Here is a 12404-nt window from a genome sequence, read left to right as displayed (position 1 = left end):
AGGAGGGGAGGGAAAGCTCATCACTCATATTTTGGTTTGCTTTAACCATGGGAGGTGTCCGTGATCTGGATCTCCCTTCCTATCTGTAGGGCTGGTGGGCCACTGAAGAACAGGCAGAGATGCGGAGCAAACAGAGCATGGAAAAGACACTGTCCAGAGAAGGCAGTGCCTGCTGGGTGCCCACAGAGCCCTGACCCTTCACTCCTGCCATATAGGTAAACGCATATCATGCTCTTCTTTAAATATGAAACTGCTTTTTGTGAGGATATTTGGGTAGCCTGGGTTGCAGTCATATAGGTTAAAGAGGCAGAGAAAGCCCCATTGCCTTTCATCAGAGCAGTATAAGACTAGAAAGCACCACTGGGGCTGAAGATAGCAACTTATAATCTGCAGGAAAATGAGTAAGCAACAGCATTGTCCTAAGAAACAGTTATCTTTAATGTTTCATTACTGTTTTGTGAATGTTGATAATTCTTTCTGTATAATTTAGCATGCTGTGTTCTTCCATCCTTGGAGCTCTTTCCAGATGGGAGAGGGAGAAGGAAAGCTGTCATGGCCATCAGCATGTCATTAGAGTTAACGCAGGAGTTGTCAAATGTTTCCTGTTTGCTGCCGAAAAGCTCTGTATTAGCACGAGGCTGCAAAACTGTAACATCTATTACCAGTGAGTATTATTTGAAAAGATCATTTAGTACCTGTCAAGGCTGCTGTAATACTTTTTTGGGCCGAAGAATTTAAGTGGGAAGATGTGTGTGTGTGTGTGTGTGCGCGCCTGCACTTCTGATTAATTGTAATCTCACATAATGCACTCCTCAGCTTGACATTTTTAAAGTAAGGGTAGGTTGGCTGATTCCTGAAATTAATTATAATTCAGATTTTGGAGTGTGAAAAAATGGATAGAGAGCTTTCCATAAACCCTTTAGACACAGCTAGAATTTGGACTGATTTATTATGCACTTCTATGCTCTGCTGCTCATGTCATGAAATCTTTATGAATTTATTGCAAGAAAATTGCTCCTTTTCACAAATTTGATGCAAGAAGATGGAATTTGTATATTAATTGCCTTTTGATAAAGGAAAACAAAGTCAGTCAGGGCTGTGGCCCTTGGTACACCTGATGAATTGAGTCTCTAGTGTCCGTGATTCAGAAAGGCTAAGAAAAAACTACATCTGCATGAATTCCTGTGTGAAACTTTTAAAAACATAAAAGCTAACATATGCTGGGGTAGCTTATTTGCCTTTCCTTGCAGGAATAAATTAGCAAAGTCAAAATACTTCCTAGCACTTCAGCAGGAATAGTCTTTTGGTGCCTCTCCTTTAGGTGTTAAACTTGTTAATGCATTTCTTTAGAAAGACTAAATTGTCTTCCAGCTTTCCTGAAACTGTGGCAGCAAAGGTATTAACTTCTGAATTCAAGGAATGCCCTAAATAAAGGTCTGCTCTGGAGAGGATGTTATGGAATTACAGCTGTCTGCACAAGGAGTTATTGAGAAAGAGCCGTGACAGGATAAAGTCTGCTGTCTTACTCTGAAACACCTTTTGTGTGCAAACATAATTAACTTTATCACACTTAATGATCTTTAGCTGGGAAGTTTCTTCATTAATAGTAAGGATTGCAATATCTGCGTGCTCAGAAGGCCAGAACATGGAGTTAAAAACTAAAGTACTGCCTGGGCTCTTGTGGAATAACTCTCATGTGATTTGGATCTACAGAAATGTTTGTAGTGGTGTGATGGATATCAGTGTATCTCCGTTGGATATCAGAGCCTCACTGGGAGCTGCAAGCAGTTGTTACAGAAGAACAATAGGATTTTTTTCATTAAGCTCTTCCCTGTTGGCTAAGAAAGATAAAGCCTCTTCCCCTACTTGACTCATACAGTAGATAAGATAGAGATCTATGCATAAGATAAATTTTAAGTGCAGCAGGAACTTAGAAGAGGCATCTTCTAGGAGACAAAACTTAGCAGGCGTCAGTTTGTAAAAGAAAATAGACATTGATTTATACCGTGTTATAGGGGAATTACGGTTCTGGTAGTAAAAGCAAATCCCAGTTGTTGGCTCCAGATGTACTTCCTGTTGAAGACTGGATTGTAACAAAGGCATCATCTGCAGGTTGTAATTCTCCCCTCTGGAGCTTTTGGAGGCTGGGGAAGTTCAGTTGTTTGCTCTGAGGTATCCTTCATGCCATGTTAGCGTACATGGCAATCATTTGCAGAAATTGCTGACCTTAGCAGGCTGCAAGGCTTATGTAGATGAGTATTTCTTGAATTTCTGTTTTGTGGTGAAGTCACAGACCTTTTACAAGTTTATCATTCATCAGCCTTACCTAATCACTGTAATGACAGCATCCCCAGTCATTAGGATATCTCAAAATGAAGCAGGAGGGTTCTCTTTCCTTGGAACACTACCTCTTCGAAGCAATGACAGAGCAAGAGAAATTGTCCATTTTTCTCTTGCAGAACTTATTTGCTGTTTCGTCTTATCTTTGTATGTGCTGGTTTTGGCTGGGATAGTTAATTTTCTTCACACTAGCTGGTGTGGGGCTACATTTTGGATTTGTGCTGAAACACTGTTGATAACACAGATGTTTTTGTCATTCTAGAGCAGTGCTTACACAGAGTCAAGGCCTTTTCTGCTCCTCATCTCACCCGCGAGGAGGCTGGGGATGCACAAGAAGCTGGGAGGGAAAATAGCCAGGACAGCTGCTCTCAACTGATCCTAGGGATATTCCTTACCCTATGATGTCATGCTCAGCATATAAAGCTGGAGAAAGAAGGAAGAAGGGGATGTTTGGAATGATGGTGTTTGTCTTTCCCACTAGCTATTACTTGCTCTCATGAATATAGATTATAGGGATTGTGCCAACACATTTTTTTCCCCTTGCATTCAGAAATCCAGTCAGTGTTCTATGCAATTCTCTGATAGCATATATGGGTCAGACTGTATTCTGAGTTTGCATGATGAGCTCTGACTGAAGTCCCTAGGGACAAATAACCCAAATACAGGCCTGTATTCCTCTAGTAACTCTGTAATACACTGCTCATTATGTGAGTACTTGAGCACCTACACTTTCATGTTAAACGTTATGCAAAATATAATTTAGATGTGCTACTGGTTGCTGTCTCAGGGAGTATTTCCTTTCTAGGTGAATAAATTCTTTTGTCTCTAGCTTGAATAATGCAGTTGCAGTTTTTACATTATCCAAACGTAATGTTTTCTCCACTACCCTCCCCTTTGTATAGGCACTCTGCAGGTTCTCTGGTGAACAAGAATTGCACCCTGAAACCCAGAGTAAATGTCAAATCTTAATGTTAACTAGGTTTGAGCTGAATATTGAAACAAATGTTGAGATGTCATTAAAAAATGCCCAAAGATTCTTTAATGGAAAGGAGCCGAAAGGGTCTTTTATGCAGTGCAACGTTTGACTGAGGTGGAGCCTCGAGCAGAATAGGTTTTTGCTCTTAGTCAGGTTGGATGTGCCATGCTTTAGATGTTTCTTCTGGAATCCCTTGCTGTAAGAAAGCTGGGTTGTCAGCAGCTGGCTAGCAGCCAATGGGGCCATCTCTTCATGAGAAATGGGACACACATGCTCTGGGTTTGCTGAAACCAGGTAATTAATCAGAGGATGAAAGTGAGAAGGAAATAGAAGGGTATTCAGATATGATCACCAGGTATCTTCCAAAATGGATTGTAATAGAACGTGTCAGAATATGCTGGCAGTAAAATCCAAAGATGAAGTGCATTCATTTAATCAATTAAGGTCAATTAGAGGAGTCAAAGGCACTGTATTGGTTGCAGCTAATGCAGAGTTTAAAGCATTTTATCATTAGCAATTAAAAACCTGGCTTGACTTCCTATTTCAAATCTGTCCTGCATTTGCAGTAAGCATTATAAATAATACAATAACAGTATGATGAGTTATTTATCACCCATCTTAGTTACTTGAGTAAAATTGTACCGTACATGAACAGGAGCTTTTCTCTCTAATTCTAAATAGCCAATTTCCACCACCACTTTGTGAATTCCCTTCAAAACTGTTTCATAACAGTATCTACCCATGATTTCTTTCAGTGAAGTGGAAAATGATCAGGATTATAAATATTTCCTTCTAAAAAAATAATCTTTTCTCAAATGCTGATCTTCACTTTCATGCTTCACAGAAGTATGATGTTTCTACATGTGTTTTGTTCATAGCTTGAGAAAAGTCGTAATGGAGATAGACTTATACAGCAACAAACTCCTTTTGCTGTAATAGCTTGGTTGCTCAGAGAACTAGCTGAAGCTATCCTGACAAATGAATTTTTATGGGTGTGAGCTGTATTTCCCTCAGGGGTGTTGTGGGGTCAAGTTGTACCAGCACATCCTTCCTAATGCAAGCCAGTCCTAGGCTTGGAGGAATGCGCTACACTGGGACAGACATTCTTCTGCTAGTTTAAGGGCACCCATACCAGGCAGTGAGTGTTGTGAGCAATGTGTAGCTATTGTGTGGATGGAGGCTCAAAGGATGCCTCACAGCGAGCATCTCTCAAAGGTCCCATTAAAGCATTTCCCATCTTTCTAGCCATATCAAATAAGAAAAGTTTGGCTCAGTCAGAAAGATGTTTTCAAATGACTCTTGGCTTTCAAACCTGGACTCCACCCTGTTCCAAGGGTACTGATTTAAATGCAAATATAAAATTGTACTGAATGCAGCTGAAAAAATGTGGGTGGCTTCTCGTGTAGAGTGAGGCTTTTCTTCTTCTGGACAAACAGAACACTTCATGCAGATCTCTTCCTCTTGCTAGCTCCAAGAGACAAATGTTTCTGGTCCTCAGTCCCATTTGTTCCCAGTTCCCAAGGGGTCAAACAGCTGTTTCTTTCCTGTGTGTTGGCTGGGGAAGACTGTTCAGCGCATGGATTCCCGGAAGAATCACTCGGATGGATTGGTACAACCTGCTGCCTGATGTACCACATGCTGAGGTGGAGCTATAGGCTCTGCTAGATAGATTGGACAGCAAAGGAAATAATAGTTGTATGATCTTTACCCAAGAAGGACACAATGCTGCACACAAACATTTTTTCTAAGCTCTTTATATACAGGTTTTTTTTTTACTTGCATGTTGTCTTTCTTCCATTTTTCCTTGAATTCTGATACTCTGAAGGCAGAAATCTGTTTTCCATCTTTGACTCCTGAGTAACGTAGGAGGAGCTTTATCCTGATCCAGTGAGTACAGTGAAAACAAGCTGTCAGCCACAGATTACTTTGTGACCAGAACTTCAACACTGGTTTTGTTTCGGTCTAGTGTTAAGACTTGAGCACTTGGTACTGCAGCCTGCTCAGAGGAAAGCTTATTTCAGTTCAGGACCCAAATTAGAGAAATGTATGTTCTGTGTTATACAGAGCAGCCTAGTCCCTGACAAATTGCAGACCATGACTGAGATTGAGAGAAGCTATTCTTCAATTTTCTGCAAAAAATCCATAAAACTGAGTTTCCCCCACCCAGCCACACTGATAAAACACAATCCCACAAAAACTTGTAAATAAAACATAAGCCTGAGGCATTTTCAATGGCTTTGGGGGAAGGAAAAGACAATAGCAAAATATGTGGCAGCCTACAGCAAAATCCCACATGGACAGCAGTGCATACTTGAGGCACAGTGAAAAACATCTACCCAAACCCCCAAGGTAGTTCAGGAGTACTGTGAAACTCCAGTGCAGAACTGATGTAACAATTGTAGATGGGCCTTTCTTCCTAAAGAGCATCTGAGATTCCTACTCGTCTCTAAAAGTCAATGTAAGCTATCTGCTTCATGTTACAGCAGATACTTCTTAGTATCCTTGTTCACAATGAGAACCCTAGCACTTATAGGATCATGCTGCGAGCTACAGCTTGACCAACGCAAGCCTTACGCCCCGGTCTGCTGCAGAAGACTTGCATTGAGAAAGGAAAGGAAGGAGGAAAATAAAGCAGGGCAGAGGCAGTGGTACTACAGCAACCCTGTGCTTGGGCAGTACATGCACATCTGAAAACAAAAAAGAGCAAAATCTGCTTGTTCAGCTACAGATGTTCAGTTGATCATACCCCTGACAACAGGATAGGACTGCTTGCAGGGATATTCATTGAGTATCCTTCTGTCAAGGACTGAATTCCACAAGAATCAAAATTGTAAAATCATGCTGTTTAGTCTTTTGTTGGTGGTGGTGTTAAGGGAAAAGAGAAAAAGACAGACCAGAAAATTACACAGTATTGGGATGGTCTCTATCTGCAGTAGAAAAACAGAAAACTTCACTTCCCCTTTGGGGAATTTCAAATTATATTTCTACAACTGTCAAACTGTCAAAAATTGAAAATAATTCATGCAGAACCCAAATGTCTTTACATCAAAAGCAGCTATTTACTTCAGAATTTCTATTCCAAGGAATTTTTGAATGTTGGTCGGTGTGGTTTAAACCCAGACAGCCACACAGTTTCTACTCTCCTCTTTCTTTCCTTCCCCCCTCACTCCCCCTTCCCTGCTCCCGGGTGGATGGGGAGGAGAATCAAAAGAATGTAACTCCCATGGGTTGAGATAAGAACAGTCCAGTAACTAAGGTATAACACAAACCACTGTTGCTACCACCAGTAATAATAATGAGAAGAGAAATAACAAGGGAAGAGAATACGATACGACCTGCTGAAATGAGCCCGATCAAGAAGAGTGTGCCCTTCTGGGTAACTCCCAGTTACATCCTGGGCATGATGTGCTGTGGTATGGAATACCTCTTTGGCTAGTTTGGGTCAGGTGTCCTGTCTCTGCTTCCTCCCAGCCTCCCCTCCTTCCTGTCAGAGCATGAGCCTCACAAAGTCCTTGGTCAGTGTAAACATCGGTGTTATCAGCACTGTTCCCAGGCTGAAAGTCAAAACACTGCACTGCACCAGCTACCAAGAAGGAGAAAAATGACTGCTACTGCTGAACCCAGGACATTGGTGTTTTCTGATGTGGAGGAGAACTGCATCTGAACATACACTTCGTGGAACAAGATGTCCAGTTGTGACCCAGGGCTCCAATAAGATGCTCTTACAGATAAAGCTCCAGTGGTCTGGGCAGCAGCAAGGCTTTGGTGGATTTGGCTTTAAGTCCTTTCCTTAACACAGACTTTCTTATGTTATATTCAAGTAGTTCAGTCTTTCTGCACCTCATTTATCTATGTGGAAATGATCAGGCCTATGTAAGATCATAGAGCTCTAAATGAAAATCATGAGAGGATCTAAGGAGTTTAGGTAGAGCTCAATTCTATATTCAGAGATAGCGTTCTATAAAAAATAGGGTGAATTCTCAGTTCTGTGAAACAAGGCTGGACACAGGGGTTTGGGTGTTTTTTTTTTTCTGTGGGTAGGCTTGTTTCAGCACAGAGAGGAAAAAAGACTCAACAGTTGGCTGGGCATCTTCACTGCAGAAAGTGGGGAGAGCGAAAATCCAAGGCATTAAGAAAGGCCTATCTGTCTAAAACATACACCAGAAAAGCCTGTCTTGTTCATTGGTATGAACATGTGTTCTCATTTTCCTCTTTCATTTCCATTAATAAAATGATGTAAGCATAGATGTGTCCTTCTACCATTCAAGAAGCATATACAATAATCAGGATTATGTTTTCATACAAACATGGGAATTAAATGTTTCTCTTCTTTTTCTGTTTCTGCAAGAAAGGAAAAGCAGACTCTGCTGTAGTATCCTTTTTGTAATACCTGCTATGTGCCAACGCCGTGGGGTGTGTATGAATGGATCTGTGGAACTTCCATCTTCCAGAGACAGACAGTTCTCAGAGTTTGTTCTGATTTACAACTGGGCATTACTGGACCTTCTTATGGTCTCCAGGCCTACAGCTACACTCTGAAACTTTATCCTACTGAAGTCAATGAGAATGTAGACTGCTGGCTTGCTGGAAATTACCTTTATCTCTGAGATTGCATTTCTGAGCGTCTCAGTGCTCCTTTCAGGCAGCACCTTGGAAAGGGGAAGATATGTACAGGAGTTGGTTACATCTGGGGCATCCATTATATCCCCCCCAACGGAGTATCACTGACAGTTACTGCAAAAGAGCCCATCGTTGTCTCAATTCCTTTCTTCCTTTTAAGTATCTTCATCAAAAGGAAGGTGTAAATTTGGGATCATTCAACCTTAAATCGTTTCCTCCAGTGATGTTTCTTCACAGCAAATAGCTGGACCCAGTAAAATGGAGAAAATATTTAACCACATTATTCCAGATTTGATTACAACATGATCTATTCTGGGAACACAGACCATAACTTTAGTACATATTTACGAGGATGGCGAGGGGCCCAACATGACGTGAATCCCGAAAGCAGGGCAGCCCTCCAAGTTAGTTTATATTAACTCATGTGTAGTATGGAGAGGAATGGGGAGGTAAGAGCAGCTGCCCATAGGAGTGAATGGATACACATGGGAAAGAGGTATTTTTCCACTACTGCTGCTGAGTCCGTTCTGGCTCGAGGCTAGAGCTCAGTAGCCTTGTTTGTCTGGACACGTCCTCGATTGGGTGTTTGAGGATGAGCAGCAGCACAGTGAGACCATTAGTGCTGGCAGGGCTGCCTGCCTGCAAAGCTTGCCTGTGGCAGCAGTGCATGCACCAACCCGTGGCTTGGGGGATGCGCTGTCTGAGTCACTGCATGGGGATTTGTCTGATGCAAATTGCTTGGGCAGACTGTGGGTGTGCTCTGCACCTTGGCCTGTTCATGTGCTGTACCTCCACGGCTTGAGTTTGGTTTTAACGTTTTTTTCCTCTTAAAAATGCTAGGTAGAAATATAGCTGTTCCAGTTACAAAGCCTCTCGTGCTCTCGAGCCTCCGATGTGGTGGCTGTGCCATAGGGCAGTAAGCTCAGCTGCTGGGCTGTGCTGTAATGCCACCACAAGGTCCAGTCCTTACTGTAGTCACACTCTCCAGAGTGCTGAGCACCATGCACTACCTGGATGATATAATGAATCTCCTGATGTGAATCTGGCTGTTTAGGAGCAGTCTGTGGTTTTCAGTAGGCTTTCTCCTGTCCTGTGATACTCTTCAAATTGCCAAGAGCCACAATCACTGCTTCATGCTCAGGTAGGGACAGACAAGTTCTCAATTACTTCAACTCCCCAGCAACTGCTAGAGGGACCATAGTCCCAAGGAACACATAAGTGCCTGCAGTGAGAGCGCTCATCTGCATGATGCCTGAAACCAGCCTCTGGATCTTGTTTAGAGAAGCTGTTCTTCATGAGGACTGTGTTTTCTGAACACAATATTTAGAAAACCTTTGGCAAATTTAGGAAGAACATGGAGATGTTTGCCAATATTTGTGAAATGTCACAATGTTCTAGGGCAGTTTTACAACTCCTTTCAATGTTTTTATTGTGTTTTATAGTAAAAGCAGGATTACCTTATAAGTAGATGCATACAACAAACAGAAAAGGACCAGTAAGAGGCATGGATAACACTCAAATCTCAAATAGGAAACAACATTTATTCTCAGAGCAATAACCAAGCAAGCAATAAAACAGGCGCAAAGTTGCACCTAGTTTTATCAAGTACTTACCCATTCTTTTAAAAGCAGTCTGAAGGAAACACTAACTGGGAATTCCCATGTGCCTGAATTAAGAGGTAACAGTGTTAAGTGTGGTGAAGACGTGGGAAACATCCTAAGGCCCAGTTGAGAAGAATAAACCACACACTGCAGTTATCTGTCCTGGGATGTTCTGCTCTTTTCTTTACTACAGTATCCAAATTAAAACCTTTGCTTATAACCTGCAGCACTGTGCATATATGATTGTGCTTTTGCTGATGTCTGTGGTAGGACTGCATTAATAAACTTTGGCTCCTCTCCACTGATATCATCTTCCAAGCATTCACTTCTCTCTGAAAGACAGGGAAAAGCAGGGTAACCTCATAGGCTAAAATGAACCTTCTCCAGCAGAAAGCCTAATGTAATTAGTATCTACTTGTGTCTATTATAGTACATTTTCCTGCCAATATCGTACTACAAATGGACATGTCCTGATGTCTTGGAGAGGAGAAAGGGTGTTCAGGATATGTCTGTACTGCAAGATGCAGCTTGCTATGTAGTCAGGGCAAGCAGAAATGGCTTTAAGGTAATGAAATGAACCATGATAATCACAGGGGTGGCACAAAGTACTTTTCAAGGACTTTGGCAAACAGCATGTCCAGCATGGACCTACCTATTGCTTGAGTCTGATAGCCTTGCCTTGCATGACAGCAAGGTAGAATCCAGGCTGGGTCACTGCGTGGTGCTGGGCACCCTTCTCTGCTGTCACTGGGACCCTCGGGGTAGTGCCCAGACCCATCAGCCATGCACACGTTTCTCCATGGCACCTGAATGTCTTTCTGATCCTTCCCAGATCTTCGTTCATGCTCCCAAACCCCACTGGAGCCACTGGAGGAAGACCAGTCTCTGGGAAAGGCCTCCAACAGCGGCACAAATTGTGCAAGGATTCAGACAAGCCCTAACCTGCCATTTTTCAAAGTGAAATGCAAGACCCGCTGCTTGCTGATTGCTTTTGCCCTGTAACAGCAGCTGAAGCGCGAACATCATTTGCCATGGATGACGACAAGGAGAGAAAGGAGAGGGATGGGGAAGGAGTGAGAAAAATGAAGTATTGAATTAAATTATGGAGGCAAACAAGCTTCTCCATAGACAATTTTGATGAATCTATTAATTTTGTGTGTAGTACTTAGAAATTATCATGATATATCCACTGTCTGTGCCAGAGCTAGAGAGCTAATTATATTGGATACAGAGGAAGATGTAATTATCTCCCCTTCCTCAGCAGGGCTTGTGGCTGCCACCAGAGCAGGACAACATGAGGGCTTCCTGAATCTCATGGCAGTGGAGGAGGCCAAAAGGAGCCTGCAGGGGGATGCTTCAGGTTGGGATGCTCAGGGCTGCCTTCTGCAGAGGGGCTTGGAAAAATGGGGTTCATTTTATGCAGCCCATCATGGACATTTCCCCTCTCTCCTTCAATTGAGCCAACCAGCCAGCCAATGGGCTCTTTAAGGCTATTCCTCATGAGGCTGAACCCGTAATTAGGTGGGGGCTTCCCACAGAGGTGACCTATCTCCAAGCATTACCCAAACCTTGCAAAATTAACTTCTTCAGAAAACCTATAGAAGTAGGGAGAAGGGAAAAAATAATAACAAAACAAAGCATTCCAATGGATCCAAAGACCATGGCCTCTTTAAATGTTATGAAGTTAATAATTAAGTGAATTTGGAGTGTGAACTGTGTATCCACTTTAAATGGATTAATGATATGAGAACTCATACAAAATTGCTGTGTTGATTTTATGTTAATGGCTGTTTGAATATAAGCTGAACTATTAACCAAGGATAAGTGGAACTAATGTGCCAGCATTACTATAGAAGTATAATTGAAAGGATGGTCTGCAATTTGCAAAGGGCCTTGTTTCTCTAGAGTGGGTCGGGGAAACAAAGGCTCCTTTGCACAGATTGGAAGGATGTCAGTTAGGGCGGGAGGGCTGTAAATGGAGGGATGTTTAAAAGAAGCCTGAATGGCTTAAATAAAAGCTGAAAGAAGCAGAGTAATTCAGCTGTCATAGTGACATTGGAGTCACCCAACAGGGCAGGGTCTAGTTTGTCAGGATCACCAGCTTGCACTTTAAAACCTCTCAGGACATTCCCAAGATTGCTGTGTTTTATGTCAGTGACCAAGGTGCAAATATTCCCAAGGGCTTGAAAATGAATTTGTGCTTAAAGCTGTATTTCACATGAGTAAACCTTTCCTCTTACTCCACCCTGTCCCAGTGGAACATGACCCCATGGCAGGGATGGGGAAGCTGCTTTAGAAGCACGGGGAAAGTTGTGTTGGTAGAAAGAGACACAGTGAGTAGGAATGGCATGAAAAGGAGCGGAAGGAAATGTAAGCTGTCCGTGTGTTTTTCCAAACAGCAAAGTTTGGCTGATGGTGGAATCCCCATTACTTGAATCATTTAAATATAAACTGATAAAAACTCTAAAGAAAATACTACACAGTGCATTCCTGCTTTAGCATGCAGTTGACTTAGGATGACCTAGTAAGTCTTTCCAGCTCTTGGGGCCTATGGTTAAATAAAGATAGGATTGAAACAGCTGCTGAATGACCTTCTTTGTTCTCAGCCTTTGATTTTTTTTCCCCTTCCTTTCAGAGGCAGCATCCAAGGTGATGAGTGGGCAGCCAGAGTGCAGCCCACAAAGGCAGGAGTAGTTTGGGACACTCAGAGATCTTGAAACCTTGAGTTTCCCCTCACTTACAGCTCTTTTATGTGCTAGTGTAGTTCCTCTTGGTTTGTGTGAGTGGGGGTAAAGTCAGGGTCAAGGCTTTTGATGCTGCTAATTTTACATAATGTTGTGATAATATGGCAGTTCTCGGGTAAGTTG

General features: G+C 42.3%; 1 long non-coding RNA gene across 1 annotated transcript in view; it reads left to right on the top strand.

The window, feature by feature from the left end:
* Positions 1-12404, top strand: part of LOC133279683 (uncharacterized) — a 94983-nt gene that overhangs the window by 22440 nt on the left and 60139 nt on the right. Inside the window, exon 2 of the long non-coding RNA XR_009746951.1 lies at positions 10799-10897. This is a non-coding gene — a long non-coding RNA (uncharacterized LOC133279683). The remainder of the gene's footprint in view (positions 1-10798; positions 10898-12404) is intronic.

Source organism: Pezoporus flaviventris, unplaced genomic scaffold, assembly GCF_033815535.1.
Source record: "Pezoporus flaviventris isolate CSIRO_AGI_PZ_B2104156 unplaced genomic scaffold, CSIRO_AGI_Pfla_v1 ptg000078l, whole genome shotgun sequence".
Lineage (NCBI taxonomy): Eukaryota > Metazoa > Chordata > Aves > Psittaciformes > Psittacidae > Pezoporus > Pezoporus flaviventris.
This window is presented reverse-complemented; position numbering and strand designations above follow the sequence as displayed.